This window comes from Rhodnius prolixus, unplaced genomic scaffold, assembly GCF_049639745.1.
Source record: "Rhodnius prolixus isolate KJV_2025 unplaced genomic scaffold, Rpr scaffold_3, whole genome shotgun sequence".
NCBI classification, from domain to species: domain Eukaryota; kingdom Metazoa; phylum Arthropoda; class Insecta; order Hemiptera; family Reduviidae; genus Rhodnius; species Rhodnius prolixus.
In genome coordinates this window covers 5,550,483-5,567,085 of record NW_027411603.1, presented here as the reverse complement: position 1 = coordinate 5,567,085, position 16,603 = coordinate 5,550,483, and positions in this window count along the sequence as shown.

The following is a 16,603-nucleotide window of genomic DNA, read 5'->3' as shown; positions in this document are numbered from 1 at the left end:
AGTTACAATTTTTTTTTTTAAGAACATTGCATTTCTTTTTTTACTAATTGGGTAATTCCATATAAGCAATTTTAACAAATTTTCAATGTTATCAGCATTTTAACTTTTATCAATCTATTGGAGTACACCTTACCTGCTCCTGCTATTATGAAGTGTATTTTCTTAAGCATTTAGTTTCAAGTACCCATTCCAACCAGTTATAACCACTGTATTTTTTACTTTTGTTAACTTGGTACCCTCCTTACCAACGGTTGCAACCACTTTACTCTAGCCACGCATTAGCTCCATCTAAACACTGTCGTTTTTTATTTATAAAGCTAAGACTTCTCTCTGCAGCAGCCTCAAAATTATTCTCAGTCCTCAGCGTGAGATCTTACTGTAACGCCTTTGGTGTACGGTTGGGGGTGAAAAAAATATGCAGATAATTCATTAAACGTAGTAACAGCTAATATTTAAATGCAATTCTTGTATCTGACATTAGCAAAAAGATGACGGAACTTTTGCTTCAACATTATGTCATCGAATACTTGAGGTAATGAAGTGTTTCGAGAGTATGGTTAGACATTCTGGTTTGTATTCTCTGTTGTATTTCTTCATGATCTGTTTAAGCCGATTAGCTAGAAAAATGGCAACTACTTTAAGCTAACATAGTTCAGTGTTTAAGCGGATTAAAAGAACAACTTTTCCAACTATATTATTATGTTTACTCATTCTGTAACTGCACATGCCTTTCCCTAGAAAGGGCCCAACCCTTCTAAGTAGACCTGATCCCTTGCTGGGAACTGCAGTTCTGAAGGAAGCCCTTCTTTTCTATTAATCTCTAACCAGTTCTAAGTCATGATTTGTATCATATTAAGTTTGTTTTTTGCTTAAAAACTTCTTTTTAACTCCCAGATTTTCGTTAATAAATTTTGAAAGATAAATTTTATGTTAGTTAAGTATATTATGATAGTAAATTAAGATGTCTTTTCTTCAAAGACCTCAGGGATATTACTGTCAATATATCCATACATAATTTTAAGTTCAGGATAATCTGAAGCAGCACTGATCCGCATTGACTAAGGTCGCTTAACATAGTCAGTTTACAAGATTTTTTTTTTTTTTTTTCTTTGTCGTTCTTTGTCGAAGAATAATATTAACATTTTACATTTATTACAATTATCAATGACTGAATTTCTGTGGAATTTTAAATTGGCAGGTTTATTCTGTTGGAAGACAAATTAAAAGCTGCTGCCTCACAAAAAGATACTGTTCATTCCTTTAGCTGTAATAATTCTTTGCCGTGGTATTTTTTTGGATGTAGTCAAAGTAATTTTAGATTATCCAAGTTGAGGACCATTATCTAACAAACTCGTTGATCATGACTATCTTCTTTGTTCAAGTACTGGAATACCCTCTGAATATGTACATTTATTTTGCCATAGACAGGCAGTATTTGTACCCAAATCTATAGCATTGGGTTTAAATAAAGGCAATTCTTGGCCATAGTCTCTTTCAAAGATGATTTTCTGATGTTCAGATGAGAAAAAAGGGGAATTGTTAGAAATGAGTGAGTTAGGCTGATTTAGGCGTTTCATTTGGTGCTTGGGCTGCTTTTTTGGGAATCTCTGTGTGTTTTGTCCATCTGGTTCGTAGAATTGGATAGTTTAGCAGTAGTTTTCCGTTTAGATGATCTCGGTAGGCTCTTGTCTTCATGATACAGTTATTCTATATTACTATATAGTCATTTCTCCTGAAAGTCAGCCTTATCAACTTACAGGGCTAGAATAACGTTTCCAGGCTTAAGGGTTGAGTATAAGTAAGTGATATATAAGGGAGAACTTAGGATTGAACCTTGGGAGACCCACAGCAGAATGCAGTTCTGACGTAGTTCAGAATGGTTCTGATGTAGTGCAGCCCTAAATAGATCTTAAGTAGGGTGTTGCTCTGGAAGTTATGAAATGTTGATTTATAAGTGGGAGATCCCTAGATCGAATGCTGCTTGTAAAGAATGTGCTTCCACCTCTTGCAAGACATCTAATAGTTGGTGTTAGTTTTCATTGGTAGTTGGACGTTAGGCCCTGTCTAGGAAAAATAGGCGATTTATTTCATTTTATTTTTTACTCGCTCCCCTCATTGATGTCAGATATAACCATTCATCTTGGTTCTCTAGAGTAGTTCTAGGGAGAGTGAAGCTGGAGAATCAGGGGATAAATAATTTCTTGTGCCATCGTAACCCGTTAAAGAAGACAGCACTGAATTAAAAGAAACCTGGAGGATCCTAGATAGGGTATATTTTGCCCCTCCAATATTTGCTAACTATCCATACTCTCTGACATTATCCACTGGAAGAACAGGGTGCCTAAAACATGCACTCCTTCAAGACCTCCAGTGCTTTATATCCCTTCATATCTTATGTTAAGTTTTTGGAATAACCTCAACCTAACACCAAACCTCTCGTTTCTAGAGATAGCTTCCTGGCCTTTCACTTCATCGCTAGCCGTAGAGGGAGCAAGAGTTTGGGATTACTTCATCCCCATTTTTCTTTGGACAAGTCCTCGTTTTCCTAGCTACTGTCAGGTGTTACTAACTGTCACGCGCAGCGCCTTGGCCAAACCTGGGAAATATGGGTTTTTAATTTAAAGAGTTAACTCTATGTTAACATTCTTCAGAATTTAAAATCAAATTTTATTCTTTTTAGAGATTACTTTTCAGGGAAATAAGGGCGAATTAATTACCCATATGTGTTTAAAGGGTTTTCTCCATACCTAGACTGTTAATTTTTTACTTTATTTTTAATAAGATCCATAAACAGCGGCAGGCGGTTATGAATCCGGACGACTGTGGAAGCAGTTAGTTAATTTATGCGATATAAGTGGCCACATTTTATTTATTAATTAATTTTTTTGTAGAATTAATTTAAAATTATTTTTTATTTTAATATAAAGATTCAGAGGGTAATAAAAATTAATTACTCCAGTTAATAAAAACAGTTTATTTGATCACCAAAATCACATATAATATCTTCACTAATTAAATTTTAATACCGATCTTAGGGGAAAAAAAGCAAATAATGCAAAATTGAAAAAGTTAGCTAATGTAAAATCCAATTTAGTTTTATGAGTTCGAGACTGGGTTCACGGAAGACTTTTATTTTTTAACAAATAATAAAATCTTCAAGGAAAGTGGCCATTTTACTAATTAACTGTTCTTTAAGTAAATTATCTTTAGTCCACTCATTAATTTTATGCAGAAATTACAAAATTAAAAAAAGAAAATAAATTATTTATAGTTCTAGATTATTACCTAATAGTTTAGCAATAGAAAACTGGTCTTAAAACTAATTCTAATAACTTAATACTTTATTATTAAATTAAATAAAATTAAATTATAATTTTATTATTTTTTTAAATGATTTAAGGGGCGTCAACGTTTGAGGTTATTGGTGCCCGAAGCTTTTTTCCGTGCACTGCCGGCCTCCGGGCAGTGCTTTCTCTAGTTATCAGACAACACTGTCCATCACCGGGACAGTGAGCCGTAAGAAGCTCCTAGGTAGAGAAAATCTAAGGGTCAGCAGCTGGAAATTCTGTATTATTATTATTTTATTTATAAAAATATATATATTTTCTGTACCTAGAACAGCAGTCTGGGGTTTGAGGCAACTTGGTAATTGAAGTTTTCTAAGCCCAAAATTTTGTGATCACTTTTTTTTTTTTCTAAATTTCTCTTACTCTACCAGTAAGAGAAGTATTGCGATCGTGCAATGTTTCGCTTCCAGAAAGATCCATATTGGGGCGGGAGGTTCTTTGAGGCCATAAAAGTGGTTTTTTTTTTTCAAATTGTTCTATGAACGACCTTGGAACTGGAAATTCACGGGAAATTTCTGTTCGATAGTTTGAATCGATTTATTGGAAACATTATCGATTATTTTTCTTGACTTCCAATCAACTGATTTTTTTTTTTTTTTTTTTTTTTTTTATTGTATGGCACTGGTAATCAAGCCTTTACTGGCCACTTTAGAAGGATGCTTAACCTCGAATTTCCCTCTAGAACTGCCCCAAATATGCATTTTTCTGGGAAATGTTTTGTTATTTTTCAACTTCTTGTGTAATGATTCAATAGTCTGTTCTTTCTCGTTAGATCAATTTGTGCAATAGTCTTCTTTTCTTGTTTACCCCGTTCCAAGGTAGTCAATAGTTTTGCATCGATTCTTAACATTAAATTTGGACTCTTTCCAATTTCCTGTTCATGGGTTTGCTGTTTACACATACACACAACAGAATTTGTAAAAACACTTTGTATTTCCATTGATACCTTTCCCAGGCAACAATAGTCAACAATAACACGTACAATTGTTGTTAAAATAAACTGACTAACATATATCTAGAAAAAAATCATACTAACGTCTAAAGATAATATTGTAAAATAAGATGCAATTCCAATATTGTTAAAAATATTCCACTAATAGAAAATTATTTTTCCTCACATCATCGGGTGAGAAAACTATTAATCATCACTATTTTTATAACTAGATAAAATAAACTATTGATAGTTTTGTATTCTTGCATGCAAACTATTATATTAGTTTAATATATTCTGTAATTGTAAGAACATTAGAAAAGCAAAATATTAAAATTATCTAAACGCCATATTTTTGCTCATGACATAAGTTCTGTTTAATTTTAATAATTTTTTTTTTTTTAATATTGATTTTTAATAAAATTGATTCGCCAAAAATTGATTTAAATTAATAATTTATTTTTTTTTAATTTATTTATTTATTTTGCAACTGTATGCAGTACAATAAGCAATTGAGATGAGTGATAAGGGATGGCGCAAATACACATGCACTTGTATATGTACATACACGAGCACATGCATGTGCGCCAAAGGCCGTGAGTGGAGTGAACGACGACCATCCAGTAATGGAAGCCAGTTAGTTCGCCAGAGATTGGCAAGCTTACACAGCAACCATCCTAGGAGGTCGGGCGTTATGTGTTGAGATGATGGCGTGGCCACCGCTACTTCAGTCTGCGCTATGGATTTGAAGGAAGTGTTGTGGTAGACATGTTGCGGATCAGAGGGTTGTAGTGACTGTGTAGATTTGAGTGGAGTTTTGTGTATCCGAGATTGGGGCTGTTTCCAGAAACGAGAGGAATATTGAGATCAGAGTGTATAGTATGATTGGAGACGTAGAAGGGAGCGTTAACTATTGTTCTTAGAATTTTTGATTGTAAGGTTGATGTTCGATTTTTTTAGCGCTTCCGTAAAGTTGTATTCCGTACGTCCATATTGGGGCAAGTAGAGCGGTATATAGTGTTCGTTTGTTTGTCAGGGTCAGGGTCAGTTTTGAATTAATAAATTTAAATTTATTTTTAGAAGTTGTACAGTACAATGACCCTATCTTAAATAAATTCAAGGCAATAAGAGAGGGCACCTTCCATTAAAAACATTCTGCTATTTTTTTTGTTTACCTGGTTAACGAACCAGAGAACAAGTCGTTTCTTTGGTTAATCTGCCGTTAGTAGATAAGAAGATAGTGTAAACTTTACTGTGACCAAACATCCGAATGAAGGTTGCTGTAGTAGACCTCTTACCCTCTGAAATCTGCACCACAATCTTGCCTACCTGCAGCATAGTCTTAAAAAGTTACCAAAATGCATTTTATCAGATCTTGATCTCAAAAGGAATGTAACTTGTGCTAATCTAATGATGGCATTGAATAAAAAGTTTATTGTTATTATTTATTTTTATTCTTTGAGAGGTTTCTTTATATATTGTTTAAAAGTTTTCGTAAAATTAACTTCTAGTTTCCTAAAAATGATAGCTTCCATGTTTTTTTTTTTTAGCCTAATCCATTCTGGAATCACAGCCACCATAATCTCGTGGACTCTTAGATTAGATTAGGGCGACCCAAAGGCCTACGCCACTGCGACCCCTTTGGATCTATTGTGGCTCTCCCAAACTTTAGAGCTCGCCCTCCAGACCCGTCCGTTTAATCAGACTCTTAATACTGGAGAGCAACTCTTGGGTAAAGCTCACAGGCCTTGGTTTTTCCTTCCCGAGAAGTAACAACATCCTTAGCCACATGTGGACTCTTTGTGCTGCTCCTCAAGAAAGAGCTCACATCAGTCTCTGTCTGAATGTCTGGACAGAGGCTAGCTAAGTCTTCGAACCTACCGAGTTTACAGACCTCGGTTTAAAGGTGCCAAACGTTAGGCAATCGTTTGCGAGCCTTGCCCACGCCTTTTCCTAGAGGAAGTATACTGAGTTTCCTGGACACACTTCCTGCATGCGCTTCCCATTCTATGATTTTCTCAGTGCAATGTCCAGTAACTTGACTAAACTCGATCTTAGTTTCGCTAAACAGGTTGTAAAAGCGAGTATTCTCTGGACACTCCAGGAAGCTTCCTGGATGGCTTCATCCCCTGCCATACTTCTTCAGTAGAAAGTTTCCTTCTGGGTGAGCTAACAGTTTGGGCCAAAAGGTTTTTGCCAGTTCCTGATTTTTTTCGCCCTTTTTTGGTTATATTTATGCCCTGACAGGTAACTTAGCTTTGCGGTATTGTAGTTTGCAGGGAGCCCAGTTGCTGGCCAGCATTCGATTGTCGATCTTTGATCTGCCGTAATGCACTTCCGATGCTTTTAAGGCGACCTGACTGTTCGAGAAGTTGGCAATTTCTCTTCCCATGGCTTTTTTATCGTTCAAATATTGGACACAATTTAAAACGGCTAAGATTTCAGCTTGAAAAAAACTGATGCTGTGCTCCCGAAATGAAATGGCGCTAATGACGTTGACACCCATTGATGCCTGACCCGGCACCGAGCCCTGGACCAGGTACTATCCGCGTAAACCTCCATCTCATTTCTGTTCGGGCTCATCAGAGTAAAAAACTTAAAACTCTCCGTCTGGAATCATCACTTTAAATCTTGAATCAATCAAGCTCCAATCCATAAACGAGGACACATACTTTTTAAGTCCTCCGTCCTACCTTTGCGGGCCCCTCCTGATTTCAGGATTTTATCATTATTTTACAATGCAAGTCCCAGTTTCCCGAAAATAACAGGGATGATGTTCATCTCCTTGGGTGAGTAATATATGAAAATCATATTTAAAAGACTCTTGTAATCCGCAAGTTCCGGTAATGTTATAAAAGATGATCGTTAAAAATAGACAATGATTGTTTTCCATTTGTTACGCCATTTTACAAAAAGTACGTGATTAACATCATGCTGTTTCGATGTAAGTGTGTTTTCAGTCCTGTTCCCCCAACATCCTACGACATAAAATGGAAAATTTCTATAAATAAAGTGGATGATGTTAGAGGGGGAGAACAACAGCTAGCTCACTTTGTGTGTGTGCATGTATGGGTGGTAGACGTTGTTAAGTTGGCAATATTTTAATGTTGATGATCATGCTGGGGAGTTCTGTAGTAGTGGGGCGGCGCCCTTGTGAATCATCATGGCAAGGTCGATCATTTATCTGCATCATCTGCTAATAACTTTTTCTATTTTTTTTTTGCTTTTAATATTTGTTATTTAATCACCTGTCTGTTTGGAACAATTCACGTTCCTCACTTCCATTTTTGTATTAATAAATGCGTGTATATACATTAAATGACCCACGGAGATTACAATCAAGGGAAAAATCTCGCGCTTGACGAGATACTTTATCTTGGGTTCCCAAGATCTATCTATCGGATTTAAAAGAGAACTACCACAGATTTTCTTTACTATCTCTAAATGGACTAGCAATCGCTTACTAGATAGTCAAATTTTCGTTATCGGGTACACCGGAGATATCGCTGATCCTAAAAAAGTGTTTCTTTTTTTTTTTGTGTGTGCAGGGTCAACACACTAGCTCAAAAACTAAAAATATCAGTAAGCTCAAACTTTTTAGTTTCCTTTGATACCTACTAGCGAAGTAGCCCCGAAATCGTAGTCGGTGCGCTACCAAAAATGGGTAGACGCCTACTTAGTTTGGGCGGTTACTTAAAACCAGATATCGAAGCTATTTAACAAGCTTTTAGCTATATTTTTTAAAAAAATTATTTAGTAATTTACAATCGATATATAAATATATAAAATAAGTGAATGTATTGATGATGTAAGTGGTGGGTGAAGAGCAGGAGGATAGGAAGTACCCTGGTGATGATCTTTAGTTATCAAGGAAGTCTTGGAGCCAATGGCGATTCAGTCGTATTGTCAGGAATGACAGTAGTGGCGAGAGACTTTACTAATGGATTAGAGCAATTAGAGGAGAGCAGTGTGGAACTGGTCATGTTTCGTCTTGGCAAGTTGTTGTAGGATTGGGGATGTTGAGGTCGTTGTGAAGAGTGAGGTTATTAAAGTCAGCTATTCTGTCAGTCCAGTCTAGTGTTGTTCAAGAGCTGTGATCTATAAGGCTATAAGGTTCGAGCCTTGAGGGCTAGAGCTCTCAGGACTCAGCGAGTGGCTCGAGCTGAAGCCTCACAGAGAGCTCGGTGAGCCTCCAAGGCTCGAGCTTTTTTTTCTTTGTTTTTTAAATGAAGCATTTTATTTGTACTATTAATAAATTCATTTCTTAAAATAAAATCAAGTTATAGCAGCTAGTGAATTTTTCTAACATATTTTTTGTATAAATGAATACAATAATTTTTTAAAATGTTCGTTGTTCATTGATTACTCGTCATTCCTTAAGAATTTTTGGCACTTTGTGAGCCTTCAACTTGAGCTTCATGACTCGAGCTCGACTCGGTTGAGCCTTCAGAGCTCGAACCTCAACTGAACAACACTAGTCCAGTCCGTATGTTTTTGTAAATTTGGTTGAAGACCACCGCTCAAGTCCGTAAGTCCACATAGATTTGATACGAGTAAGCCACTTTGAAGCTTCGTCCAAGTACACTCTGTAAAGCAATTTCACACATTTTGCCCTTTGCTTGTGTTTCAAGTCTTGTTTTGGGTTTCTAAGTGAGGGCGTTTGTTTTATGAAGAGCCTAAGGTAGAAGACACAGAAGTACCTACAGCCTCGCCAGAGAGTAAACTTAGTCTGCTGGCATCTCTATCGGTTCATTTTAATTCTCCACTTCTTCGCCCAAGATTCTGTTTTATGTAAATATGTCTGTCTGTAACTTGTATGAAACTGATATAGAGGTTTAATAAACATTAATTTTGCCCAGAAATAGCCCTTGTTTCCGGCACGGCTATTTATGTAAATTAGTAACTATTTTCTAGTATATAAGTGGCTGATTAGTACACCATATTAGGAGAGCTTATCTAAGGCACGATTGCAGGAAATATTATCCCCTAAATTTGTACTTTTAATTGGAAAAAGTTAATGAAATAAGACATAGAAGCGCTCTCAAAGCTAACTAATAGTGCCTGTTAGATACTAAGTATAGAATTTAAAGCTATGCTTTCCACTTAAACATTTACCTTAATGGAAATAGTTGCGATAAAATTACCTGAGAAAATCAGAAATGATTATAATCGAACAGCGTTAATTAAAAACAATTTGTGGTCAGAGCCTCCTAATCAGGTAGATTCTTAATTAAAATCATTTATTGTGTACAATATGTATTTGACCTTTTCCCATTCTAGAGAGCTTTCTAATCGATAGGTTCCGGTTGATAATCGATTAACTTGCAATTGAATACCTTTTTTTTACGTTCTCTTACTATATACTACCAAAAACGGCTCTTAAGATTCGGTTTTTGAACTTAGTTCGTAAAATCACGCATCACACATGATGTAGTTCTTCAACTTTTATTTGTATAAATTTATTTACGGGAAGATTTGCCTGAGTGCACTGCTGGATGAGATGGGTGTTGGTGCTTAAAGTCCCGTTTCAGTATGGGGACTTGTCACGCTTTTATGATACTCTTAAGATTTAAATAAGTACCGGAAAGTTCAAAGTTGAAGAAAATTGGTAGAATGAAGGTACCCGTTGACGGAATAATTTTTTGTTTTGTTTTTAGAGAGTCATCTTCCTTGTTTGAAGATGTTCTGGTAACACAGTTGGTTTTGTAAGTGTGGGGAGGGGGGTCCTCCAGTTCGAATCCCGCTTATACTTACTTTTTAATTTTTTTTGCTAACGAACAAAAAAAAAAAAATTAGTAGTAAAGATGTGTACATCCTCCTACATCCACGTCACCATATCTCGGGAGGTGGACGTTAAGCCCCGCCTGAAAAAATAAAAAACTGTGGCTGTGTCATGGAGACGGCCGTGTGTTGTACGTGAATACGTTTAAGTAACGGGTTATATTTTTTATTTATGCATTTAGGATGAAATCAAGGAAACAAATCGACGATCGAACACAATCTATGCCTATAAAGTCTGTTGTCGATGTAGAAGCGATTTCATCATCCACTTGCATAATTTCAACCGCCCCAGATGCAGATGTACTGACACAGTCGTTGATCCGCTCGGCCGTATTCATTCTTTTACGTTCCCGGCACAGCTTGACTCGGTCATATGGTGTTTTATTAGTACCATTCGATTGTTCTTGAGAAGCCCTTTCCAACCGTATACGATCTCTGTATTTGGCCGACATTGTATATATTTGATAATATTTTTTTATTCTAACACCTTATTATATTCACTGGCACTATTTTACACTAATGTTTTATATACAATCGATAGATTGTGACGACAGCTGACGATTAAAACTTAAACGAACATCGAAAAGTTATACTAATTGCAAATCTCGATACGCAGCAAAATGATCTCAAAATGGCGGCGCTTCCCCCTCCACGAGCACGATGCGTCACAGTCCTCGCTTATCGTAATGAATTCTTTGATTCTTTAGCTATCCAGTGGTCTAATTTAATTTTGGATGTAGACGATAGATTCGAAACTAAAATGCCAAACTCTATCCCCTCGATTTTTTTATCATTAGATTTTTTGGATTGCCTCCATATGATAGCAAATTTAAAGACGTATTCACGTCAAAAAAAAAAAAAAAATTGGTAATTACTTTATTTTACTTCTTTTTTTTTAGAAAATGAAGTTTCGAGAATATTTAATTCATTTTTGCAGATGATTCTGTTGAAAATGTGGTTAGGAGCACGGTGCAGGACAAATATTGCATGGTTTTATCATCTCCGCGAGCATGTTTATTGTATCCTTGACCAGTTTCGAACTTTCCATCTTCAGAGGACAATTAATCGGTTTGATGTGGAGATTTGGACTTCATTTATGTTTCCGTTTTGCTAGTAGAGTCATTAGTGCAAGGGAACATAAGTGATGACGAAATCACTACACCAAACTGGATCAGTCAACCGCTGATGATGGATGAAAGCGTGAAACAGATCAGGGGATTCCATAAGCCTGCGCACTGCGACGGATGAAATCAGTGATTATTTACCCCCTCCCCCTAAATACAATTTAAGTGCTTTGAATCCATTTTCCGGTAAAATGGATTTGTTTTTATCCTATGCACGTCACAAAATGGCAATATGTTTACAATATAAAATCGGAAATGGAATGAAATTAAAGCCTACGCTCTCTAAAAAGCACATCACGCTCTGCGGAGATGAGTAAGCTTGTTCTCTCTTTTATTACAAAATAAAACGAGGAGAGTTGGGCGAAATTAGCGTTGGTTACAAGGTCGTTAGTAGAGGAAAAAAAAAAAAAAACGTAATTTTTGCATCGCCCACTGTTAACGGACGCGGCCATTCAAAAGATCACCAGAATGCTGTTGTTACCAGTGATATTCTGGTGTTGCTGTTGTACCACAAGATTTTTAGGAGCATTAGGAGCTCACCCACACGTATTACCTTTTCTACCGTGCACACTAGCGAACTCTGCCGGCCCGATTTGAAACACTATAAAATACACACAGATTAATTAGTGTGAATAACCTCCACGCTATGGTTATAGTTCCTTCGGCGCACAAGCTTTTCTTATAGGAGAAGCCAACTTTATTAGAATTTCACCCTAAAATATTAAATGATGTTTCCTAATAATTTTTTTTGAATTATTGTAACAAATTTACAAGCACATAGTGTCCTTTAAAAAACATATTTTCCTCTAATTTTCAAGAATTTGAAATTTGGCTTGAACCACTCAAACTACTTTATTTTACCTCAATTTACGTCATAAATTTTTCATAAAACTTTACATTTCTACTAAAAAAGGGAACTTTCCAGAAATATTATTTCCGAAAAAGTGGATAGAAACTTCAATAAAAAAAATCGAATTAATGAAATGACACTTCCGGTTCAGTTAAAACGGTGGTTAGACAATAAATTACACATAAATAGTGCTTTAGAGGGAAGGGTTAGCATACTGGACTCCCGCGCGGAGGTCCCGGGTTCGAATCCACAGCTGCTGACCCTTAGATTTGTCTCTTCCTAGGAGCTTCTTACAGTTCACTTGGACCAGTGTTGTCCGTAACGAGAGAGAACACTGTCCGGAGGCCTGCAGTGAACTGAGAAAACCTCCGGGCGCCAATAACCTCTTAGATGTTGACGCGCCTTAAATCATTAAAAATAAATAAATAGTGCTTTAGAGGAAAGCCGAACGCTAGATAGGAGCTATCCTCGCCCAATTGTGTCCTTATGCGTGTTTTTTCCAATAAAAATTCTAAAATTACGTAATAATAATACAATTTTCCCGGAAAACCGGAAAGATACATACTCATAGATACAATTGGTAGTTGGACGTTAAGCTCCGCCTGAAAAAAAAATATAGGCGATTATTTTATTCATAGATATAAAAATTTTTACTTTGTTTTAATTTAACTTGTTTTTTTAAATTTTTTAATTAATTTAAATTTTTTAATTTAGCTTTCCCAACACTTCAACCCGCTCATAAACAATCTATCCCAAACACTTCTCTTCCCTCGAATCCTCCCCGAAGACTGAAGCGTCAATGGCCTCGCGATCACCTGATCGCATGATAATAAAGTGCATCCTTCGAATTCACTTCAACGGCATCCTATGTTAGTCGACTCATGATGGTTATTGTTGGATGACCTTCATTCAAATCTTCTTAAGCCATTTTTATTTATGTATTTCTTCCGATTTACTTGTTACCAATAGCCAGTTGTAAATTAAATAAACAGAGTTAAAGAATGTTTTAATTTTGCAATAAATATTGAAGTTCGGTTAGAGTTCAGTTTAAGGCTACACTTCAGTATAATGTACGATTTATAAACTGTAAAATTGTTTGTGAGTTAGTACTTTGTGAATATAGTTGTAAAAAAAAAAATGTCGGAAGAGTGTTCACACCCATTTTTGGTTTTTGTTTACTTTATTGCTGTTTGGGGGGGGGGGGGAGGGGCCTGCAGCGGCGGCGGAAACAACCAGTCTTACCAACACGTTTCTGTACAGATCGTGTAGCTGGGCCAAATCGGAAACACAAAAATAGTAAATTTCTCACAACCTCTAAAGTAACGACTCACTGGGGAGTTATCACGTATCATCTCCCTTACGGAAGGAATCCTCGTGAATTATATACTCTCGGCGGAATAGACGTACATGAATAAATATATATATATATATGTATCTGTATTCTTACCTCTCTCTCTCCCCTGCGCCCAGGAGGGAGGAATACATGATAAAAATAATTTCCTAGCCACGGCCATACTCTGGCGTGATATACCGGAATTCTCTAATTATAATGATAATCTGCGCACGGACATGTTGCTCGGCTTGGTTGTATAATTTTGTTGCGTTTTGTACATGATTTAAGACGAGAACGAAGAAGAAGAAGAGGAAGAAGAGGAAAGATGGACTTAGAAGTTTTTTTTTTGTAATTTTCGATAACTGTTGCGGATCTCTGATGATTATTCTATGCAAAAAATTATTGATTGATTGCTATAGATTTATTAAGGTTAGTTTAGTTTCACTGAATCGGACGTAAAGATTTCCGTTTGTAACCGGTAGTAGGGGAAGTGGTGGGGGAATATCACGCACCTAAGGGGAAATCGCTGAATTTCTTTTTCTATTCGCTTCATTACCTTCATTGGCAACTGCCTATCAGAGAAGTATCATTTATTTTAACGCTGGGTGGTGTATCAACATTATTAGTAATCTTGAAGTGTAGATAGATAGTTAGATTAAACTAGGGCGGCCTCAAGGCCTACGCCACTGCGATCCCTTTGGATCTATTGTGGCTCCCCTCACTCTAAAGCTCACCCTCCAGACCTGTCCTTTTGATCAGACTCTTAATTCTGGAGATCTGCTCCTTGGTAAAGCTACCAGACCTTGGTTTTTCCTTCCCGAGAAGCAAACATTCTTAGCCCAGACAAGCCCCACACACTGACACAACACCGTGCAGTCCCATTTCCTCCTCCTCTTCCTAACAGAACCTGCAAAGGCTATCATCCACCAGATGCCCATGCGATGCATGTGCTTTCTGAGCCTGTAGTGGCCCGGTTAATAAGCCTACAATCATCCTTATAGCCCCACGCGGGCCTTGACGGATTAATTCAGCAGTCAGCCTCGTGCGAATAGCCTTTAATGAACTCCTTCGCCTGTGGTAAGTGGCAAGCCACCACTCCTGAGACCTAGTCTGCACCCACAAGTTAATGGCCGCAGTCTTCACACACACACACTTCGGAACCCCAAAACAGGGCTCCGGGATCCTGAAGTGTAATAAAAAATGAATAACTAAAATAGTGCGTTTGCATGGTATTTCCCCACACATATAGTGTAATATCGCGCATCTGAAACTTCAAAAAGTATCGTTTATTTTATCAGCGCTATAATTACAGTGGGAAAACTAACCGATTTTTAAATTTTGACTGTTAATACAAACCTAAATACTTAATAATTAACAAATATGAATGTTAATCATTACATGTGTTTGAAAACAAGTTGAAATCAAGGTAATTATTTAAAAATATCAAAACTTAACTTGCAGTTCGTGTGCTCATTCTTTAAATCATCGTATAAATAAATGAAAACTCAAAAAAAGGTCAGAAATACCGAGAAAAGTCTTCACAAGAAGTTAAAAAACTAGAAGTGCTGACAATTTTCACGAATAATGCACGATATTGTCCCGGATAGCGCCATTACAATAAAGGAAGCCATAGTAACTACAAAATTTGTTTAAAATAGAAATACTTGGCTGGAGGGCGCCACGGTAGCCGAGCGGTTAGAGGCGAGACCTGCGCAGCTAATATGTATTGTGGTACTGGGTTCGATTCCCGGTCTTTAGGCCTTGGATTTTATTTAATGGTTAATAAAAGTTTACAGTAAAGTTGGACGTAAAGCCAGCCTGAAAAAATAGGCGATTACTTTACTTTTACTTGGCTGGAACTGGGGATGTCTACTAATAAAACTAGCCAGCTAATAAAAACGAAAAATATTTGTCAGAACTCACCGTGCGAAAAGAAGACGTGCAAAAATTTATAATAAAACCTGACGAAACGGTTCCATACACACAGCATCAACACATGTGCCGGATATGTTGACGGGAGTTGTGTTGTTCTATCTCATTTTTTGACTCCTAGGTAGAAGCACTTTCTTCACACAAACCGTTTCCACAAACCTCAAACCCGCTGCGCTATATTCCCCCACCTTCCCCTACCTATTTTGAAATTATTTTTAAAATTTTTCTAGCGCGAAATTTGAAACTTCGACCTACATTTTTGTGTGTTTTGTTTTTTTTATTTATTTAATAAATTTAATTAATTTTGTTTAATTAATTTATTTAAATATAATCCGTAATTTTCTACACGGAAACACCACCATCACTAAAACTGGAAACGATTACTGTATTTCCTCTTATATTTAGTAAGAAGAAATTTTAAAGTTTACTATTGGCTGACAATTACTAGCCATAAAAAAACTATTCACCATTATAATTTCACTCTACCTACAATCAGATAGTTGGCACTATTTATTGACTACGTCTTAATTACAGATAGGGGGTTGAACATGACGTAGTAAATGACCGCAGTTATATTAATTTATTTAAAAGAGATTTGAGTTCTTGATATAGTTCTCCTCTTTTCTAAACTATATGAAAAACTATATTCTAGTTGTTATTTTTAGTTTTATATGACCATAATAAAACTGATTATAAATGAATATGGCAATAGTGGGTACTATATAACTAAAGTTGTACTGGGGATTGTCGGAGGGAATAGTTTCTTTCTCCCACTTTTATTACTGTTTATCTCTTTTGATTTTATTAGTATAATTTTAGGATTGATGATTATTTTGCTGTTTTACTCAGGTTTGCAGGGAAGATATATTGGGATTGTCTCCACAGTTTAATCTGTCGCCTTCCCCGTCGAATAATTTGGATAAGATGCTAAATAGTGTAGCTGCCTCAACCCATTATACGAGGTCTGTTAATTAAGTAATGAGACTGATTTTTTTTATTCAAAAAGCATTACAATTCTATATTGTCACCTTCAAAATAACTTCCTTCTGAAGCCACACAGCGCTGGAGACGTTTCTTCCACTCCTCATAGCAGTGCTCAAACTCCGATACTGGAATAGCCTTCAGCTGGTCGGTTTTACAGCCGTTTGAATGTTTTTTGACTGTCCCAAAATGAGTTCCCTTGAGGTGATTTTTCAAACTTCGGGAAGAGAAAAAGTCACCAGGACTCAAGACAGGCGAATAAGGAGGCTGAGGAGCCACAGGAATGTTTTTACTGGCCAAAAAATCTGGTTTATTGAAATTGCT